The 23574-nt window shown below is 41.6% G+C and overlaps 1 non-coding gene across 1 annotated transcript; it reads left to right on the top strand.

Annotated features, from left to right (window-relative positions):
- The first annotated feature begins 23037 nt into the window (after positions 1 to 23037).
- Positions 23038 to 23144, top strand: LOC122752228. Its single transcript, XR_006356014.1, has one exon. It is a non-coding gene; the product is annotated as a U6 spliceosomal RNA (small nuclear RNA).
- Positions 23145 to 23574: the final 430 nt, after the last annotated feature.

Here is a 23574-nt window from a genome sequence, read left to right as displayed (position 1 = left end):
GGTCTGTAAGGGGAAAAAAAGGATCAGGTGGCAAGTATCAAGTGCCTACTGCATGCCAAGCACCATGGTAGATGCTGGTGATATAGGACAAATAATTCCTACCTTCAACAAGCCTCTGTTGTCTTTGGAAAAACAACAGGCACATGGATAGACAAAAACCAGATATATACAAGATACATAACAATATTGGGGATCCTAACATTTGGGGGAACAGGAAAGGCTCTGGGTAGAAGATGAATTGAACAGAACTTCAAAGTGTAGTGGGGGTGATCAGTTGGATGAGTCCCCATAATCAGATTGAAGAGACAAGGTTTGGACTATTAGTAGGAGGGATGTTCTGGGCATTTGCTGTGTCCACTGGCTTCTCCTTGAGGCAGGGAGCTTTGCTGGGCTCAAACAGCACGTGTGGCAAAGGGGAAACAATTCCTGAATTGATGGAAGAACTTTTTCTCTGTGGAAGTTTCCTTGGATGTAGTTTCCTGCTGTGGTCTTCTGAGGGTCCTGAAGCTTTCTTTTCTTGGTTTGCTTTGTCTATCTTCAGCTCATGATGTAGACGCTGGTGTTGGCAACTGTTACACACTCCTTCATCTTTCTTGGGTTCCTTATCCTGGCTCTCCATGATCATGTCATGGGGACATGAGCAGACCTGTGCTTTAGGAAAATCTCTTTAGTGGCTAAATGGACGATGGACCGAAGGAGGGAGAGACTTGGAGGCAACCAGACCCACCAGAAGCTATTGCAGTGGTCCAGGTGTAAAGAGATGAGGGTCGGCACCAGGGTGGGGGCAGTGTCAGAAAAGACAAGGAGATGAATTTGGGAGATGCTGCAGAAGTGAAATCAACAGGCCTTGGCAACAGCTTGGTTGGGGGTGGGGACGGGGATGAGAAATAGTAAAGAATCCAGGATGACTCAGGTTTTGTGTGGGAGACACTGGGAGAATGGTATTGCTCTGTTCAGTAATAGAAAAGGTAGGAAGGGGGTAGGGCTTAGGGAGAAAGATCCTGGCTAATATATATATTTTTTGTCATAAAAGTATTTTATTATTTATGTAAAGATAGTTTTCAGCATTTGTTTTCATGAGATTTTTAGTTCCAAATTTTTCTCCCTCCCTCCCCCCTCCCCATGACAGAAAGAAATCTGATATAGGTTATATATGTACAATCCCATTAAACATATTTCTGCAACTAATATAAATTTTTTAAAGAAGAAAACCAAATTTGTTCAGTCATTTTTCAGTCATGTCAGACTCTTCATGACCCCATTTGGGGTTTTCTTGGCAGAGATACTAGAATAGTTTGCCATTTCCTTCTCCAGCTCATTTTACAGATAAGGAAACTGATTCAAACAAGGTTAAGTGACTTACCCAGGGTCATAATAGCTAGCAAGTGTCTGAGGCTGGATTTGAAGTCAGGAAGATGAGTCCTCACTCCAGGCCTTGTGCCTGGTTTCCATAATTACTAGTCTCCTAAGTGAAAAGGGTGAATGCATAACCAATGAAGATGAAACAAAAGTAATTATTAGGAGCTGTTTTGTCCAATTATGTGCCAATAAAACTGCCAATCTAATGAAATAAAGTGAATATTTACAAAAATATAAATTACCCAGATCAATGGAAGAGGAAATGGAATTCCTAAATAACCCTATCTTAAGAATAAGAAATTGAAGGGCAGCTGGATGGCGCAGTGGATGGAGCACCGGCCCTGGAGTCGGGAGTACCTAAGTTCAAATCCGGCCTCAGACACTTAACACTTACTAGCTGTGTGACCCTGGGCAAGTCACTTAACCCCAATTGCCTCACTAAAAAAAAAAAAAAAAGAATAAGAAATTGAACAAGATATAAATGAACTCTCTAAGAAAAAAACTCAAGACAAGATGGATTTACAAGTGAATTCTACCAAATATTTAGAGAACAATTAGCTATGTAAAAGAGTTTGAAAAAAAAAGATAAAAAAAGAGTTCTATCAAATCCTTTCTGTGACACAAATTTAGATACCTAAATCAGGGAGAGCGAAAACAGAGAAAGAAAATGATAAAACAATTTCCCTAATGAATATTGATGCGAAAGTGTTAAATAAAATAGGAGCAAAGAGATTACAGAAATATATCACAGAGATCATACGCTGTGACCAGATGGGGTTTATACCAGGAATGCAGGGCTGGTTCTGTATTAGGAAAGGTATCAGCATAATCAACTGTATCAATAATAAAAACAACAGAAATCGTATGATTATCTCAAGAAATGCAGAAAAGGCTTTTGACAAAATATAACACCCATTCCTATTAAAAACACTAGAAGTCATAGAAATAAATGGAACATTTCTTTTTTCTTTTTCTTTTTTTTTTGGGGGGGGGGCGGTGCAATTGGGGTTAAGTGACTTGCCCAGGGTCACACAGCTAGTAAGTGTTAAGTGTCAGGCCAGATTTGAACTCAGGTACTCCTGAATCTAGAGCCGGTGCTCTATCCACTATGCCACCTAGCTGCCCCGAAATAAATGGAGCATTTCTTTTTTCCCCTTTTTCAAAATTTTTTTTATTCTAAACATAATAAACACAAAATAAAATTGGCATTTCTGTACAAATTGTAGAATAGAAGAGGATTGTGTACGAAATTGCAGCTATCTATTATGTATAGCTTGCTTTTCTTTTTAATTAAATAAGTATAACTTGTGGCTTTCAGAGCTGTCCTACTTGTCTGTGCTTTTTAAAAATAATCATAGGGGCAGCTAGATGGCGCAGTGGATAGAGCACCGGCCCTGGAGTCAGGAGTACCTGAGTTCAAATCCGGCCTCAGACACTTAACATTTACTAGCTGTGTGACCCTGGGCAAGTCACTTAACCCCAATTGCCTCACTAAAAAAAAATAAAAAATAATAATCATAAAAGTATTTTATTATTTTCCAGTTATATGTAAAGGTAGTTTTCAACATTTGTTTTCATAAGGTTTTTAATTCCAAATTTTTCTCCCTCCCTCCCTTCCCTCTCCCTCCCGAAGACAGAAAGCAATTTTATATAGGTTATACACGTACAATCACATTAAACATTTCTGCATTAGTCATGTTGTGAAAGAATCAGAACAAAAGGGGAAAACCTCAAAGAAGAAAAAACAAACAAAAGTAGAAACAGCATGGTTCAATCTGCATTCAGAATCTATAGTTCTTTTTTCTGGATCTAGAGAACATTTTCCATCATGAGTTCTTGGATCATGAGCATTTCTTTCCTTTTAAAATTTTTTCTTTCTTTTTCTTTTTTTATGAGCATTTCTTAAAATGATAAGTAGTATCTCTAAAACCAACAGCATCTGTAATGGGAATAAAGTAGAAGCCTTTCCAATAAGATTGGGGCAAAGCAAGGATGTTCATTGTCACCATTATTATTCATTAACATACTAGAAATGCTGTCTATAGCAATAAGACAAGAAAAAGAAATTGAAGGAATAAAAATAGGAGGAAACAAAACTATCATTCTTTGCAGATGCTATGGGGACATACTTAGAGAATCAACTAAAAAGCTACTTGGAACAATGAACAACTTTGGTAAAGTTGCAGGATATAAAATAAACTGACCAAAGCATCAGCATTTCTATATATCGCCAACAAAATCCAGCAGGAAGAGATAGAAAGAGAAATTCCATTTGAAATAATTGTAGACAGTATAAAATACATGAAATTCTACCTGCCAAGACACACACAAGAATTATATGAGGGGCAGCTAGGTGGTACAGTGGATAGAGCACTGGCCCTGGAGTCAGGAGGACCTGAGTTCAAATCCAGCCTCAGACAGTTGACAATTACTAGCTGCGTGACCCTGGGCAAGTCACTTAACCCCAATTGCCTCACCAAAAAAAAAAAAGAATTATATGAACAAAATTACAAAACATTTGACACAAAGATAGGTCTAAGCAGTTGGAGAAATACTAATTGCTCATAAGTAGGCCAATCTAATATAATAAACATAGTAATACTACCTAAATCAATTTACTTCTTAAGTGCCATACCAATCATACTACCAAAGAATTGTTTTAGTGAACTGGAAAAAAAATAATAAAAGTCATCCAGGGGGGCGGCTAGGTGGCGCAATGGATAAAGCACCGGCCCTGGATTCAGGAGTACCTGAGTTCAAATCCGGCCTCAGACACTTGATACTTAGTAGCTGTGTGACCCTGGGCAAGTCACTTAACCCCCATTGCCCCGCCAAAAAAAAAAAAAAAAGTCATCCAGAGGAGCAAAAGGTCAAGTACTGAGAGAATTAATTTTTTAAAAAAGTAATGGAAAGGAGACAGCTAGGTGGCGCAGTGGATAGAGCACTGGCCCTGGATTCAGGAGGACCTGAGTTCAAATCCGGCCTCAGACCCTTGACACTTACTAGCTATGTGACCCCGGGCAAGTCACACAACCCCAATTGTCTCACCAAAAAAATTAAATTAAAAAATTAAAAAGTGATGGAAAGGGGGCAGCTAGGTGGCACAGTGGATAGAGCACCAGCCCTGGATTCAGGAGTACCTGAGTTCAAATCCGGCCTCAGACACTTAACACTTACTAGTTGTGTGACCCTGGGCAAGTCACTTAACCCCAATTGCCCTGCAAAAAAAAAAAAGTGATAGAAGGCAGCCTAGCAATGCCCAATCTCAAAATCTGTTGCAAAGTGGTAATCATCAAAACAATTTGGTACTGGATAAGAAACAGAGTAGTTGATCATTTGAATAGATCAGGTACACATTATACAAAAGCACATGATCATGATAACTTATTGTTTGATAAACCCAAAGATCCAAGGAATTGGAACAAGAACTCAATATTTGAGGAAAACTACTGGGAAAACTCGAAAGCAGTCTGGCAGAAAATAGGCATAGACCAACATCTCTTTTTTTTCTTTCTTTTTTTTTTTTTTGTGGGGCAATGGGGGTTAAGTGACTTGCCCAGGGTCACACAGCTACTAAGTGTTAAGTGTCTGAGGCCGGATTTGAACTCAGGTCCTCCTGACTCCAGGGACGGTGCTTTATCTAGCTGCCCCTATAGACCAACATCTCACACTTTATACTAACATAAGTTCACGTATACATGATTTAGATGTAAGGTGACACCATAAGCAAATTAGGGGAACACAGAATTGCTGGTCACATCTGTGAATAGGGGAAGAGTTTGTCACCGAACAAGAGACAGAGAAGACCACAGGAGGTAAAATGGATAATTTTGATTAAATGAAATTTAAAAGGTTTTGCAAAACCAAACTAATGTAGCCATAATTAGAAGGAAAGAAGGAAACTATGAAAAAATATGTGGTAAACTCCAAAGTGCCTCTTCATGTCCATCAGATTTACTAAGATTAAAAGAAGAGGAAAGGTAGGGGCAGCTAGGTGGCACAGTGGATAAAGCACTGGCCCTGGATTCAGGACTTCCTGAGTTCAAATCCAGCCTCAGACACTTGTGGCATAACTAGCTGTGTGACCCTGGGCAAGTCACTTAACCCTCATTGCCCTGCAAAAAAAAAAAAAAAAGAAGAAGAAGAAGAGGAAAATGGCACATGGAACTATACCCCCAAAGCTATAAAACTCTGCATATCTTTTCACCCAGCAATACCATTCTTAGGTCTGTACCCCAAAGAGACAAAAATGAGCCAGTAAAGAGGGAGAGAGTGAAAATAAATAAAAGAGGGGGCAGCTAGGTGGTGTGGTGGATAAACACTGGCCCTGGATTCAGGAGAATCTGAGTTTCAATCCGGCCTCAGACACTTGACACTTACTAGCTGTTTGACCCTGGGCAAGTAACTTAACCCTCACTGACCTGCCAGAAAAAAAAGAAAAAAAAAGAACAATGACACGTCAAAAAACAAAAGTAAACATAACAAAATTATAAAGATCAAACATGATTTGAGTAAAGAGATATGAGAGAACACCTCCAACCCACTCCTTCATGGAGATGGGAGGTCCACAGGTGCTGTACATGTTAGGGAAGCTAGGTGCCTCAGTGGATAGAGCACTGGCCCTGGAATCAGGAGGATCTGAGTTCAAATTGACCTTCCACACTTAACACTTGCTAGCTGTGTGACCATGGACAAGTTACTTAACCCCTATTGCTTCAAACATCTGGGGCCATCTCCAGTTGTCCTGATGTATATCTTGCCACTGGACCCAGATGGCTATGGAGGAGAGAGTGAGACTGGTGACTTTGTATAGCCCTCCCTCACTGAAATCCAATTCACTGCAAGTCATGATATCATCTCCTGATGTCATTGTCCTTTTTGAGAATGAAGAACAAACAACAACAACATTCCATGTTTGTACTTTTTCAATGTGTTAATTAGTTGAACTGAATTTCCCCACTTCTTTTTCTTTTGTCTTAAAAAATACTTTTTGTTTGTTTGTTTTGCGGGGCAATGGGGGTTAAGTGACTTGCCCAGGGTCACACAGCTAGTAAGTATCAAGTATCTGAGGTGGGATTTGAACTCAGGTACTCCTGAATCCAGGGCCGGTGCTTTATCCACTGTGCCACCTAGCTGCTCCCAAAAAAATACTTTTTTGTAATATGGTATGGCTCTATCCAAGAGGGAGGAGAAAGGATACTTGGGAATCTGGTGATGTAAAAATGCATCAATGGAAACTTAGAAAACAGTCAGATAAGCTATTTATCTATTTTATTAGCTATATTAAACCAAATCTAAGATTAATTTATAAATTCAGTGGATTGTTGTTTTAAATTTGGTTAATTTCTTCTTTGATTTTGAGTGGTTTTACTTTGTTGTTTAGTCGAGAGTTTTTATATGTTCTAGTCTTTTTTTAGTTGCATGATAAAATCATTGATTTGTTCTTTTGTTGTCAAAAGTTTATATATTATATATACATATATACACACATATTAGATATGCATATACGTATGTAAATATGTGTATATATGTGTCTATGCATATAGATACACATACACACATGCATATATATACATATACACACACATTTATATTTTTTGTAAGGACTGCTTTTACTGCAGTTCTTAAATTCTGGTATGCTGTCCCATTATTGCCATTTTCTTTGATTAAATTTTCTATTGTTTCTATATAATTTCTTCTTTGACCCACTAGTTATTTTTTCCCTTTTTATTTCCATTTGTTTATTATTATTTTTTAAAGTAGTAAACATTTTTATTTATAGTTTTGGGTTCCAATGTTTATCCCTCCTTCTCTCCCTCCCCTCCCCCCTTCCTAAGGAAGTAAGCAATCAGATATGGGTTATACGTGTACGATTATGTAAAACGTTACCATATTAGTCCTTTTGTATAAGAAAACTTGATTAAAAGAAAAAAATGAAAGAAAATGAAAAATAGCATGCCTCAGTCTGTGTTCCATCAATATCAGTTCTTTCTTTGGAGGTGAATAGTATGTTTCATCAATAGTCCTTTAGGGCTGTCTTGGATCAATGTATTATTGAGAATAGTCAAGTCATTCACAGTTCTTCATCAAACAATATTGCTGTCTCTGTGCACAGCATTCTCCTAGTTCTGTTCATTTCACTATACATCAGTTCATACAAGTCTTTCCAGGAATTTCTGAAATCATCTGGCTTGTTATTTCTTATAGTACAATAATATTCCATCACCATCACATACCACAGCTTGTTTAGTCATTCCCTAATTGATGGGCATTTCTTTGATTTCCAATTCTTAGATGCCACAAAAAGCACTGCTATAAATACTTTTGTACAAATAGGTCTTTTTCTCTTTTGTTTTGTTTTTTGCAGGGCAATGAGGGTTAAGTGACTTGCCCAGGGTCACACAGCTAGTAAGTGTCAAGTGTCTGAGACCGAATTTGAACTCAGGTCCTCCTGAATCCAGGGCTGGTGCTTTATCCACTATGCCACCTAGCTGCCCCTAGGTCTTTTTCTCCTTTGGGGGATATGACTTCTTATAAATTTGACTTAGTTCCCTATATATTTGAGAAATGAGATCTTTATCAGAGACAGTTGTTATAAAAAGTTTCTCCCAGCTTTCTGTTTTCTTTCCACTCTTGGCTGCAATGATTTTGTTTGTGCAAAACCTTTTTAATTTAATATAATCAACATTATCCATTTTATATCTTATAACACTCTATCTCTTGTTTGGTCATAAATTCTTATCCATAGATCTGACAGGTAAAGTATTCCATGCTCCCCCAATTTGCCCATGGTATTACCATTGATGTCTAAATCATGTACCCATTTTGACCTTATCTTGGTATATAGTGTAAGATATAGATCTATACTTAGTTTCTGCTAAACTGTTTCCCAGCAGTTTTTGTCAAATAGTAAGTTCTTGTTCCAAAAGCTTGGATCTTTGGGTTCATCAAATGCTAAGTTACTATGGTTATTTACTACCGGTAATAACAATAGTATAAGAATAATCAACTGTGAAAGACCGACCTACTCTAATCAATACAATGATCTACTATAATTCCAAAGGATTCATGATGAAAAACACTGTCCATCTCCAAATAGAGAACTGATAAACAGAGTAACTATGGTGGCATATGTTTCCTAATGCAGAAATAATGGGGTTTTTTTTACTTCATATATGTAATGTGTATCATATTTCTTGCCTTTTCAATGGCTGAGGGAGGGAGTAATAGGATAGAGATGATTTGGAACTGAAAATTGAATTGAATTAAATTGAATTGAATTTTTAAAAAAGAATTCTGTTTCCAAGGTCCCTCTCGGCTCTGTAATTCCTATTCATTCTTTTTAAGAAAAAAAAAGTTTTAATTGTGAATTTAACAAACTCCCCAAAAGAAAAGAATATTGACAATAGGTAATTTATTCTAAGTAAAGGCAACATCATATAAGAGGAGAAAGTGTCGTGGGCCATGTCCAAGGCTCCTAGTCTCCTTTTCTTGCTGTGTGATTTCTGGAAAGTGCCTTCACCTCTCTGAACCTTCCCGGTAAAAGGTCTAGAGGAGGACACTTTGTAAGCAGTAAGAGCCTATATAAATGGGTGCTATCATTGTTATTTTAAGCACCTAGTGATGGGGAAAGCTGGAGGAGCTCAGCCAGGAGAGATGCTTGGAGGTTCGTCTGGACAAGAAGGGCTTTCCAGAAGTATATGGGATCTGAGGTGGGTGCTGAAGGAAGGGGGGAAATGAGAAGGGTGAAGAGGATAAGGAAAAGGGTGTTGGAGGAGAGCGGGGCAGAGGAGGATGCCATGCTAATTTGAATGGAGGATGTGGGTAGGGGAAGGAAGCCTTGAATGTCAGGATAAGTTGGGGCTTCAGTCTAATTGGCCCTGCACATTCAACTGGTTCCCTGCACCCCAGATTTCATTGACTACTTTCCCCCCACACCCCTGCTCCCTCAGGGTAGCTGCTAGGGTGGAGTTGGCCTCAGGCAGGACATTGAGGAAGCTGATACTGAAACTGGCCCAGTCCCCCAGGGTCATGCCCAGGGTCTGCCTGATCTCAGAGTTAAGGCTGTAAACCAAGGCTCGTCCATTCAGATTCTCCTTCCGGATCTTCTCCATGTACTGCTTCATGTTGGTTTCAGAGATGCCCAGTTGGCTGCTGTTCTGCTTCAGCTGTGAGAGAAGGAGAATGGCTGGGAGTTAGGGAGTGAGCTGTTTCTGGCCCCAAAGAGAAGGTCAAGTCTTCCCAATCCTAGTCCTTCAAAGGGGACAGATGGGGGGCAGCTAGGTGGCACAGTGGATAAAGCACTGGCCCTGGATTCAGGAGGACCTGAGTTCAAATCTGGCCTCAGACACTTCATACTTACTAGCTGTGTGACCCTGGGCAAGTCACTTAACCCTCATTGCCCTGCAAAAAAACAAAAGGAAGGGGCAGCTAGGTGGCTCAGTGGATAGAGCACCGGCCCTGGAGTCAGGAGTACTTGAGTTCAAATCCGACCTCAGACACTTAACACTTACTAGCTGTGTGACCCTGGGCAAGTCACTTAACCCCAATTGCCTCACTAAAAAAAACCCCAAAAAACCCCCAAAAAACAAAGGGGACAGATGAGGATGGCAAGGGAGAGAAGTGCTGGGAAAGGAAAGGACAAGTGTGAGGAAGGGAGGAGACAGACCAGACCCCCTCCCCACCCCATTCCAGCTCCTCACTGCCTGGCACACTTCTTCTGTGGACATCTTCAGCAGGGACAGTGGGAGGAACCGATGACACCTGGCGGCTTGCTTCAGTGTCGGCTGCTTCGGATCAGCTCCATGTGTCGCTTCAGGGACCTGTCTAGGCTAGTCGTGATTCCCCAGTAGTCTAGGGCCTTCTTCACGGTGAATCTGAACTCATGGTGTAGGAAATGCAGCATTTTGAAGAAGATCTCCGGGTCCCCATCCAGCTCCATGAGCTTCCTCACTTCCTCCTTGACACTATCCAGCTCGGCAACAGCCTTGACGAATGCCTGGCTCAGGCTATCCTCCAGCTTGATGGAGTCCTGGGATTCCGGATAATAGGGTCTGTTGCCATTGCCCTTCCCAGAGTCCCTTTGGGCCTCCACTGTGGGCTCCTGGTCATTCTGTCTCTTGCCATGCTCATGTATCTCCCTCCACTGCTGGTTGTCTTCAGCACACTGGAGCAGCCAGCTCACCCGGAACGGCCACTCATTGGCCAGGAGGACCCAGGCGATGACTTCCCTGCAGACCTCACTGTCCTGATTCAGGAGGGGGTCTCCCGCTTCCCATTTTGTCATAGGCAGCTGTTGCTTCTCCTCTCCCTTCTTGGGGAATACTTCTTCCTCTGTGGACAGTATCTGCTCTGGTCCCAATCTTAGCTTATCCTTGAATTTCTGTTCCCTGAGTTTCAGGGTGATCCAGCTCGTATAAACCACCCGCTCCATGTGGGCTTGGTTATTTGGGAGAAACTTAGCAACCTTCTCTTCCTTAAGATGGGTGATGATTGTTTGGAATTGGTCAGTAACACTGGCTCCCAGATCCCTGTTCTTCCTCCCTTCTTCAAAGTCACCTTTGTGTTTTGCAGGCTGCCAGCTCCTCGCCTTCACCTGGCAGTCCTGTTTGTCTGGCTTTCCTGAATGTTTAATCTCATCCAGGAGATTCTTCTTGTCTTCCCTGTTCATGTGGGGCACAGAAAAGGGTAGTGTGATGAGCTGATTCAGGTACTGGTAGCCACTCCCAGTGAGGCTGCCCACCTTCTTGGACCTCTCCACACTGTCAGCAATAACCTTGGAGTCAGCAGCCAGAATGGAGATAAATGGGGCTTTGGGGTCCGAGTGGAGGATGCAGAGGGCTTCCAGGGCGCCCATCACCTTCTCAGGGGGGCAGGCATCTAGGTGGCTGATCTGAAGCACCACCTTGATCTGACTTTTGTTGTATGCCCCCAAGACACCCAAGAATTTGGTGAGGACACTGGCCTCCTCCTTCACAGAATGCATGAAGCCCAGCTGGTTAGAGCACGTGGTATCATTCATAAGCTTGTTGATGCTTTCCTCAGAGTTCTGGAAAAAATTGTATATCCCTCGCCCAAGACTCCACATAGTCATTATACTTATTGGGACCCCAGGGATCAAGAGTCTCTTCATGGTGTCAAAGGTGTCCAAGTCGAAAATAAAGGAGTAGAAGCCAATAATAATGAGAGTGATCACCAAGAAGAGAAACAGCATTCGTTTAAGGTGACGTTTCATCACTCGATGTCTCTGTTTTCTTGGGGCTTCTGTGGGATCCTGCACAGGGATCCCAAAAAGCTTGTAAAAAATCAGTGGTAGCCAATATTTCTCCTCAATGCGGCTACAGAGGGTGGTGACCAGGCCGGCCCAGAGGAAGTCACTGCCAGCAAACTCCCAGGCCTGGAAGGGGACAAAGATGTAGTGGGTCTTGACCCCGACCTTGTCTGCTGGGACCTTGGGCACACACATGGCAATTTTCAATAGAAGGAGCATTTGATGGTAGAAGTGAATCAAATGCTGAATACTACACTGGGAGTTGGAACTCTCTTCAGTTCGATCCACTTCAATCAGGATATAATCTGTAGGGGGAAGAATTTAATGTCAGGAGGTATTAAATGACTGCTATGTACCAAGTACTATGGTAGAAGCTGGAGATATAGGGAAAAAACCAACAAAATAATGCCTGCCCTCGGGGCAGCTAGGTGGCACAGTGGATAAAGCACCAGCCCTGGATTCAGGACGACCTGAGTTCAAATCCGGCCTCAGACACTTGACACTTACTAGCTGTGTGACCCTGGGCAAGTCACTTAACCCTCATTGCCCTGAAAAAAAAAAGGTATATATGCAGTAACATTGGGTATACCAGCAGTTACGGAGAATAAGAAAGTCCTTGGCTAGAAGGAAGGTCTTGAGCAGGGCTTTGAAGTATAGTGGGGGTGATCAGGAGATGCCCTGCTGCATTTGCTGAGTCTCTATGCTACTCATGAAATGACATGGCTTGTACTTTTGTCAGTAGGAGGGACCGTCCCATGCATCTAGACTGAAGCTGTGGGACTTGTCAGAGGGTTTGGGGATATAGGCGCCATGTAGTGGAGCTTCCTCCTCGTGACTAGGTGTCTATGACCCAAAGGGATAGACTTGTCGGGAGAATTTGACTGTTTTTGGTCTCCAAGTGTGGCTTCATCTCTTCTGGTCTTTTCTCAAGATTTCTCACCCTTAAACCTCCAGAAAAGTTGGAGAGGATTGATTTTCTTTCCTTTATTCCCCCTCACCCCTCAAGCAACCAGCTAACAGCCGAAACACAAGAAAACAGGACATGTGCTTGCTCAGGGAAGCTTCCGACTGAAATGTCTAGATCTCCTAATTCCTGAATTCTGTCTTCTGCCATCCACTTTTCTTTCCTTTTTGTTGGCGAAGCAATTGGGGTTAAGTGACTTGCCCAGGGTCACACAGCTAGTAAGTGTCAAGTGTCTGAGACCGGATTTGAACTCAGGTCCTCCTGAATTCAGGGCCGGTGCTTTATTCACTGCACCACCTAGCTACCCCCTCCATGTACATACTTTTAATCCTCTCCATGAACCAACTCAGACGATGCCTACACGGCCCATAAAGGCCCACAGTCACAGGCGCCTTCACATGATGCAGAATTTTCCCCAGCGTCTCACAGTACAGGTCCTCAGGCAGTCGTTCTGGGGAAACAGGATGGACAAAGAAACAGGTGAGTTTGACTCTCATTTCCACCCCCTGACTTGTCTAATCTTTGCTAAAGACCCAGGGAACTCCTTAGTTAAATAATCGAGACTCCACTATGAGAGTGTAATTTAGAGAAATGTACATGGGCCCCCTTGTGAATCCAAATTGCTTATCAATCCTTTTTTTAAGTGTATTTATCACCACTAAGATTCATCTCACTGTCACACATGCTATAAGGTGTCACGACATCATACCTGAGAACTGCATACTCTATCCATCTCTGCCCTTGGATGGAACTCTGTTTTTATTGTAGTAAATTAGTAATTCCCTATGATCCAACCTAGTTGCCTTCCATCAAGGCAGACCTCTCTCAGGAGCTTGCCTGAAATTGCTATGGCTATGTCACTCCAATGCTAGATTCCAAATTCACTTTCTTTTCATCCAAGCCCCACAGGGCATTACTGGATCTTTTTGTCCAATTCCAATATACTTCCTGTGTAACATCTTTTCATTTTGTCCAAATTATTTGCGGACTTTTCACACCTGTGTTATAACTTGGATTGAGTGATTGCTTCAATAGAGGTATCTAGGAATTTCTCACACTTTGTTCACTTATTTAATTGTCATGTAATAAACATTTATTAAACATCTACTATGTGCCAGGCACTGTGCTAAGTGAGCAGTGGGGATAAAGAAAGAGACAAAAGATAGTCCCTGCCCCTGAGGGGGAGACAACATGCAAACATATATATATATAAAGCAAGCTATATATACATGCTAAATGAATAATTAGCAGAGAGATGGCACTTGAATTAAGAAGAACTGCAGTAGATTTCCTGTAGAAGATGGGATTTAGGGGCAGCTAGGTGGCGCAGTGGATAGAGCACCAGCCCTGGATTCAGGAGGACCTGAGTTCAAATCTGGTTTCAGACACTTGACACTTACTAGCTGTGTGACCCTGGGCAAGTCACTTAACCCCAATTGCCTCACCAAAAAAAACCAAAACCAAAACAAATGACAAAAAAAGATGGGATTTAGTTGGGACTTAAAAAAAAAACAACAACCAAAATCTGGCAGCTGAAGGTGAAGGTGAAGGTGTAGATAATTCCAAGCATGGGGGGGGGGGGATAGCCAGAGAAGATGCACAGAGCTGAGAGATGGAATGTCTTGTTTGTGGAACAGCCAGGAGCCCAGTGTCACTGGATCAAAGAGTAAGGTGGAAAATAAGGTGTTAGAGGACTGGAGATATTGGGGGACTGGGGGTGAAGAGAGGCTAAATTATGAATGACTTTGCTTTTTGTTTGTTTTGTTTTGTTTTGTTTGTGGGGCAACGAGGGTTAAGTGACTTGCCCAGGGTCACACAGCTAGTAAGTGTCAAGTGTCTGAGGCTGGATTTGAACACAGGTTCTCCTGAATCCAAGGCCAGTGCTTTATCCACTGCGCCACCTAGCTGCCCCCCATGAATGACTTTGAATGCCAAACAGAAGATTTTGTATTTGATCCTCCAGGTAAAAGGGAGCCACTGGAGTTTATTAAGTAGGGAGGGTAACATGATCAGAACTGTACTGGAGGAAAATCACTTTAGTGGCTGAATAGAGGATGGACTAGAGTGGGGAGAGGCTTGAGGCAGGCAGACCCACCAGCAGGTTGTTACAATAGTGCAGGTGTGAGATGCCGAAGTCCTATGGTGGTAGGGGATGGCAGTGTCAGAGGAGAGAAAGAGGAAAGGGTAAAATGAACAGACCTTGGCAACAGATTTGATATGAAGCATGAGAAAGAGTGTGACAACTAGGTTTTGAGCCTGAGAGACTGAAAGGATGGGATTAGGAGCGGGTGGGGGGGTTGGGGGTGAGCTTTAGGGGGAAAAATAAGGAGTTCAGTTTTGGACATTCTGAGTTTAAGATGTCTGCTGGAGGGGGCAGCTAGGTGGTGCAGTGGATAGAGCACCGGCTCTGGATTCAGGAGGACCTGAGTTAAAATCCGGCCTCAGACACTTAACACTAGCTGTGTGACCTTGGGCAAGTCACTTAACCCTCACTGCCTCGTTTAAAAAAAAAATGTCTGCTGGATGTCCAGTTCAAGATGTCCAGAAAGAAGAAAAAAAGATGTCCAGAAAGGCTATTGGTGATTCGAGTTGGAGGTCAGCAGAGATGGATAGGCTAGGTACATCTGGGCAGGATAGATAAATTTGAGAATTATTTGCATGGAGATGTTCCTTCAATCCATATCAGCTAATGAGATCACCAAGTGAAGTAGTATAGTGGAAGAAGAGAAGAGAGCCCAGGACAGGACACTGTGGATCACCTAGGGCACAATTAGAGGAAGATCCAGCAAAGGAGGGCTCATATGGGTAGGAGGATAACCAGGAGATAGTGGTCCCATGAAAACCTAAAGAGAAGATAGTATTAGGGATGAGAGTGATAAACAGGGTCAAAGGTTACAAAGAGAATGAGGATTGAGAAAAGGCCATTGGATTTGTCAACTAAGAGATCATTGTTAACTCTAGAAAGAAGATTTTTGGTGGAATGGTGTGGTTGGAAACTGGGTCATAAAGAGTTAAGAAAAAATTGAATGGAGAGGAAGTGGAAGCACCTCCATACTTTTCTATGCATCCCCTTCTTCCCAGTATCACTCCTTTCCTACCCCATGGCTACCACAATCCTTTTCTTCAGTTGGTGACCTTTTCTAGAAGTTCAGGCACAAAAGGCACTCTTATTTCAGCATTTTGTATCTGCAACCCACTACTCAACTAGGTAGTACCATTGATAGAATTCTGTATCTGGAGTCAGGATTGTTGTTATTTGTTACTTGTCTTCTGTTCTCGAAGAGGACCAATGACATCAAGAGGGTGATGTTATAACTTGCAAGTGAATTGGATTTAAGGGAGGCAAGACTATACACAGTCACCAGCCTCACTCTCTCCTCTGGAGCCATCTGGGTCCAGTGGCAAGATATAGATCAGGACAACTGGAAATGGCCAAGGATGTAGTTGGCCTTTTTAAGCTAAGGTCTTTCCCAGGTCTCAGTTTGCCTGGAGCAACACCCATTCAGTGAAATGAAGCAGAAAAAATGGCTTCTTTTACCTAGTAAAAAAAAAAAATCAGTCTGGGAGGGGAAGACTCTCAGGGTTTCTGGCCAAAGCAGAAACAATTGCTATTTACACTCACCCAATCATCAAAACCCAAACAATAGCCAAGGGAAGCCTGACCTAACCTGGAGTCAGGAAGACCTTAATTCAAAGCCTACCCCCAGAGACAACACTTTAAAGAAACAATTTAATTTTTGTTTACCTCAGTTTCTTCATCTGCAAAATAGGCTTGATAATAGCTCCTACCACCCAGAGTTGTTATGAGGATGAAATGAATTGATATGTATAAAGAGCTTTGTAAATCTTAAAGGGCTATATAAATTCTAGCTATTATTACAAGTTTGGGGATCAATGGGATTGGTATACTGTACCTGGGATAATCCAGTTAAACAGTTTCCTCAGGAGGGATTCATTGCTGGCATTAAACAGTGCATTTCTAGGTCTCCCTTGAACTAATGGGGCTACAATAAAATTGAGTGAATGGGAAGCTTTCTTTGATTGGAAAACATGAGGAGTCTCAACTTATTAGGCTTAAGGATTTTGATTAAAAAAAAAAAAGGACTTTGATGAGGAAATGAAAACTGGACCTCAGGCTCTGAAACAAAAATCTATTATGGCTAGTCTTGTTTTCCTCTTCTACTGGGTTCTACACCACCACCCTGCTTTACATTCAATTAACGCTGTCCAAGGTTCTGGAGGCACTGGAGCATCTCCTGAAGAAGATCTAATAATGATTGTAGGCATACAAATATCCTTTTCCTATCTCTCCATTGTGAACCCTCTAAATGTAGTTTAATCTGTAACCTGACTTAGCTTACTTAAAGGGTCTGTTTAAGCAGGGTTTTTTTTTTTTCTTTAGAGGATGTATGAGTTTATGACTCTGCTTAAGTTGTTCAACTTTCATGACATTGAAGGAATCAAGTGATTATGAATCGGTCTTTTTAAACTATTATAGCCTAAAAGAATGCATGAAGTTTCAATATGTAAAAGAGTTAGTTCTATGTCTCTCTGATGTAATTTGAGTATGAGAAGCCTTGTTAGAATCCTGATCAGTTCAGAAAAACCTGGAAAGACTTACATGAACTGATGCTGAGTGAAATGAGCAGAACCAAGAGAACATTGTACATGGTAACAGCAACATTGTGTAATGATCAACTGTGATACTCAACTCTTCTCAGCAATACAGTGATCCAAGATAATTCCAAAGGACTCATGATGGAAAACATTCTCCACATCCAGAAAAAATAACTGTGGAATCTAGATGCAGATTGAACCATACTGTTTCTACTTTTTTTTGTTTTTGTTTTTGTTTTATTTTTTGAGGTTTTTCCCTTTTGTTCTGATTCTTCTTTCACAACATGACTAATGCAGAAATATGTTTAATGTGATTGTTCATATTTAACCTTATCAGATTGCTTGCTGTCTTGGGGAGGAGGGAGGGAAGGGAGGGGGAACCAGAAATCTTATAAAAACAAACGTTATGGGCCAGCTAGGTGGCTCAGTGGATAAAGCACTGGCCCTGGATTCAGGAAAACCTGAGTTCAAATCTGGCCTCAGACACTTGACACTTACTAGCTGTGTGACCCTGGGCAAGTCACCTAACCCCCATTTGCCCTCAAAAAACAAACAAACAAAAAAAACAAAAAACAAATGTTGAGAAATCAATGATAGATTTAAAAAATCTGCCTGTAATAGGAACTTTGAAGGATGATTTCTGTTAGCTATACCCTTTTAGTCATGTAAGTAATAAATAAACCTTTCCAATTATACATTGCTCCTCTTAAAAAAAAAGAATCTTGATCAGGATTCAGGGGTTATTTTTCTACCCCCACCCCAACCTGTATGTAAACATAATAAAATGTAGCTTTTACCTCTATAATTTCTGCTTTGTGGTAGATTTAATTCAGCAGCAATACCATACCACATGAACTCAGAAGAGATATTTCCCTCCATAAGACTGCTAATTATCTCCAATTTATCCTATACGTAGTTTTTTTTTTTGTATAGTTGTTTGCATGTTACTAGCTATGTGACCCTGAGCAAATCATTTAACTTCTGTCAACTTCTGTTTCCCCAACTGTAAGATGGGGCTAATAATAATACCTACCTTCCAGCATTGTTGTGAGAATCAAATTAGCAAAGTACTTAGTAAAGTGCTCTGAACATAGTAGGTGCTAAACAAATGGTTATTGATTTTATTTGACTTCTTTCCTCTTGCTCACTAAAAGGACTTCACCGATTAACTCTACTCCCTAGTCAATAGGCTCATCTCCTTTGTTTTTACAGGTTTGGTCTCAAAAACTTATTGTCATTCCCAATTCCTGGTTTTAATACACAAATAAACCACTCATGATTTCATAACCTTTATAAGGCAGGGAATGGAAGCCTCTACATTTCATGTCCTTCATTGGTCATGAATGGGCCACTCCAACTTTTGCATCTTTTAGAATCTGATTGGCCACATAGAGTAGCCATTTAAAGTCTGAAATGGGCATCAACTGACCCTTATGGTAGGAATTAGCAATTCAATTTAGACATGACTGAAACAACTCAGCAACAACAACAGGAAAAAAGATAAGGGAGCCCTTTGAGATCAAACCAATATAGCCTTCAAAGAACCTTCAGTCAAACTGATGAGGAGGCTGAGAAATGCATAGACATAATTGTCAACCCAGAGGCTGGAATAGAGGGGAGGGTCTTTTAAATCCCTAGGTTTCAGAACAACTGACAGGTATTATTTACTATAATCAACCCAGACTTTGGAGAAAGGAGTGTCTTCACCTGCCCAGACAACAGGTGCCTCTACCCTTCCATGTGAAGTTCTCCCACTAAGACAGCCTAGGGCAGAATGACTTCATGAGAAACCCCAGTCTTGCCAAGCTGGCCCACATACCGAATGCTTTGTTAAGGGCTCTGAGACTTTAGACTTTATCATAGATTGCAGAGCAGGTGTCATCACCCTCCCTTATGCAGAATTATCCTTATCTATCACTTTCAAATGGAAGTAGACATTTCTATCTCAGCTGCTGTTGTTGTTCAGTGATGCCTAACTCTCTGTGACCTCATTTGGGGTTTTCTTGGCAGAGATACTGGAATTGTTTGTTATTTCCTTTTCCAGCTCATTTTACAGATGAGGAAACTGAGGTGAAAAGGGTTAAATGACTTGCCCAGTGTCTCACAGCTAATAAATGACTGAGGCTAGATTTGAACTCAGGAATATGAGTCTTCCTGATTCCAGATCCTGCACTCTGTGTGCTATGGTGCCACCTAGTGCCAGGAGTAGAATATGACAATAGCCATGATGGTGATGATGGTGGTGGTGGTGGTGATAGCTTTAAAACCCACCCCTTCCAGGAGCATCAGCAAAGTGAATTCTGGTACAGGAACTAGAGGAAGTGGTAGTGTCAAGGCTGTTTGCAAGGTGGGAGAGGAAGTAAAGTGAAACCCCACTGAGAGAAGGGACTCTTTCCTGTTGTTTTTGTATCCTCAGTGCTTCTCAAAGGACTAGACACCAATGCTTTTCAATTCATTCATCCAAAATTTGATAAATTCATTCAAATTTTCACTTCTTCTAACCACATGCTTTCTCACCAGTTACTGACCCTCTTCCTACTACTATTGAAACTATGTCTGACCAGCATGCTCATTCTCTCTCTTTTTTTCTTTTGCAGAGCAATGAGGGTTAAATGACTTGCCCAAGGTCACACAGCTAGGAAGTGTCAAGTGTCTGAGGGCAGATTTGAACTCAGGTCCTCTTGAATCCAGGGTTGGTGCTTTATCCACTGCGCCACCTAGCTGCCCCAGCATGCTCATTCTCACACCAGCCTTCCACACCCTTTATTTTATGGGAAGGAATCTCCTTTGCAATCTAGGATATGCCACTTATTCTACTACAGAAAGAGCAGAGGTTAAAGAACATTCATGGCAAAGGGGTAATTTACAGCACCCCGTTGCTTGAAGTTGTCCTCCCCTTTCAGGATCTCATGAATTTTCCTTTAAGCAAGGTGAGGCTTTCTGTTGAGCTTGTAGAGCTTTCTTTATTTAGTCTTTTTCCTCAGATATCAATGCAAACACCCCTGTCAAGCACTGCTGTTCTAGGGACACTGCTAGGATATCCACGACAAATCTAAAATCTTCCAACCTTTCCACATTCATCCTCTGGTCAAGGGATGGGGGAAAGAGACTAGGTCTCCACTTCTGAGGTCGCCTCCTTGTTCCAAAATGGCTTCTATTTCATCTAACACCAGCAGGGTATGACTAAGCCTCTTGACCCAAATACAATCTCCAGTCATTGATTTATAAAGAGTTTTAAGATTTGCAAAGAGATGTGTGCATAGATAGATGGATAGATAGATAGTGTGTATAAATGTGTATGTATGTATATATGTGTGTATGCATGCATTTATGTATTGTCTAAACTATCTAATGAGTGGTCGCCAATCAATTACAAGCTTTAGCAAGAGTTAGACTTTTAAGCATTTATTAAGGAGAATAAGAATTTGGTAAAGAGAGAGAGAAAGGCCTAGATTCCTATCTATTAAAGGGAGAGCACATTTCTAGCTCCCTTCTCCGCCAGCGTCCTCAGGAAAGAGCCCTAGAGTCAGCGCCAGTCTCCTCCTTCCTCCTCCCACTAGCCCGCGTCACTTCCTGATACCAAAGAAAAGACTCCTGGTCTTGCCCTCAAAGACCTTCGCTTCATGGGCAGAACTCCTCTACAGTAAGTCTCCAGCAGGTGGCGTCATTCCAATCGTTACAGTGTGCATATACACATGTACATATACAATTATATGTATATTACAGTGTGTCTGTATCCCATGTGTGTGCATGTGTATGTGACACACATGTAATATACATTGTGTTGTGTCCACCTGTTGTATGTATATGTGTGTGCACATGCGTATGCATGCATGTATAATATCACCTTGTTTAGTCCTCACAACAACCCTGTAAAGTAGAAACTGAGCCTGCAAGAAGTTGAGTAACCCATTCTAGATCACAGGGCTAGTAAGTCTGCCTGATGCAACATTCGAATTCAGGTCTTCTTCACTCCAAGTGCAGCACTCAATCTACAACACTCATCTTTCAGGGAATTATGCAAAGTTCTCCAACTCAACAGCATTTTCCTGTCCCTCACCACCCTTAATCAGTTGGAGGAGTAGAAACACATAATAGTATCTGGAATGCTGAGTTGCCCAAGACACAGGCTGAAACCAGACAGAGGCCCCATGCTCTTCTGAGTGTGAAACCCATCCTAAATACATAAAACTGAACTCAGCCCACAGGAAGTACTCATGAGAAGACTTGTAAGATACCAACATCCCCACTTGAAACCCTTGGTATTCAATTTTTCATTGTGACATTGATGAAATATCTTAAAGCCTTCCATTCTCAAGTTCTGGAGGCATCGCCAAGAGCCCTCAATGGACTGTGTCACTCCCTACAGCCCAAAGATTGGGTTCACATGAAGTGACATCAGTGGAAGATACCTTTGGAGCCCTACTTATCAGTACTGTTAACTATGAACACTGCCAAGAGGTCTTTCGTCATTCATTTCCAACTGAGTGCAGACTTCCTCTGTGAGCAAGTATTCCTCTCCCTGTCATCTCACCTTTTTTGGTCTTTAGTCCCAGTTGAGCCAAAAATCAGAGCCCCAAGGTTAAAGTAATGATGGGAAAAGGAAGACCATAATATAATGTTGGGGAAGTAAGTTTAGGAAGAACAGCTCGTGATGGGAGGTTCATTACTGTCTAGTCTTCCTTGTATCTCCTGAGTGATCCCATTGAGAGTTACCAAAAGACCCTAAGATGCTCCAATCATACCCTTGCAGGCTACCCTGCTACTTCCCCTTCTTCCTAGAGAAGGACTTGTATCCCATTGACCTTTTGTTGTTATTGATGATGATTGGTTGGTTGTCTTCAGTATGTCTGACTCTTCGTGATCCCCTTCGAGGTTTGTTCGCAAAGATATCAGAGTGGTTTACCATGTCCTTCTCCAGATCATTTTACAGATGGGAAAACTGAGGCAAACAGGTTTAAGTGACTTGCCCAGGGTCACACAGCTAGTATGTGTCTATGGCTGGATTTGAACTCAGGTTTTCCTGACACCAGGCCTGGTACTCTATCCACTACACCACCTAGCTACTCCTATACTATGGCATCTGTGGTTTTTGATATGTTTTCCATCGATGATAATGATAATATATTTTATGAAACTGTTATTTCCTTCTGGAAGGGAATGGATATAGTTGTAGTTCCTGGAATTTGTGGTTTGACCAGGATAGGGTCACACTACTCCCTCATTACTAAATCTAAAGAGAGAAAAAGTTCTCTCTATAGAAAGTGTCCACATCAAATGTTGTACAGTAGGAGATCAAGTGTGACCCTTCATGTCATATGCACCTCATTCCAGGAGGCAAATCTGGTTAACCTTAAGGAAAGTGGGAGTGTTTCCCCATCAGTCACTGAATATTCTTGAGTAAATTCATCACTGCTCCAGGGCTGGGACTTGCCGACCCTTCCATCTGCTGCAGCTGACCTTTCATGAGTTATCTCCCCCAATTAGAGTGCAAACTCTGTGAGAACAGACCATCACAATTTTTATATTCTTACCCCCAAGGCTTGGCAAATAGCAAGCACTTGATAAATTCTTTTTCAGTCATTCATCCATGGTCAAATCTGTCTCTTAGGAGTATTAATTTGGCAACTATATAGGAGATGGATTAGAGAGGAAGGAGAGATTGGAAGGCAAGAGACCAATTAGGAGGCTGGTGCAACTATCTAAGTGAGAGAGTTGGAGGACCTGAATGAAAGGAATGGTGCTATTAGTGAAGAGAAGGGCCTGGGTGTGAGAGATGTTGCAGATGGAGAAGACTTGGCAGTGGAAGAAGAGGGAAAAATCAAGTGGGATCACTTCAGAAGCACATATAATAAAATTAGAACAATACAGAGAAGATTAGCATGGCCCCTGTGTAAGGATGACACACAAATTTGTGAAGAGATACAGAAGAGGGGGAAACTATGTGGCACAGTGGATAAAGCACCAGCCCTGGATTCAGGAGGACCTGAGTTCAAATCCAGCCTCAGACACTTGACACTAGCTGTGTGACCCTGGGCAAGTCACTTAACCCTGATGGTTGAAAGAAAGTAACTGGATTATGCCAACTCAAAGAAACTCCTGAAGCAGTGATAAATTTACTGTTTCTCCCTTCTGATTTACTGCCCTATGCAATATTTTTTTTTAGTGAGGCAATTGGGGTTAAGTGACTTGCCCAGGGTCACACAGCTAGTAAGTGTTAAGTGTCTGAGGCCGGATTTGAACTCAGGTCCTCCTGAATCCAGGGCTGGTGCTCTATCCACTGTGCCACCTAGCTGCCCCTTGTTTCTCTATTATTTTAAATGTTTATTGTTTGTTTTTTTGGCAAAGGTAAGACAATCCTGAT

The sequence above is a fragment of the Dromiciops gliroides genome, chromosome 3, assembly GCF_019393635.1.
Source record: "Dromiciops gliroides isolate mDroGli1 chromosome 3, mDroGli1.pri, whole genome shotgun sequence".
In the NCBI taxonomy this organism is placed as follows: domain Eukaryota; kingdom Metazoa; phylum Chordata; class Mammalia; order Microbiotheria; family Microbiotheriidae; genus Dromiciops; species Dromiciops gliroides.
The sequence above is the reverse complement of the archived record's forward strand: the minus strand, read 5'-3'. Positions and strand labels throughout refer to the sequence as shown.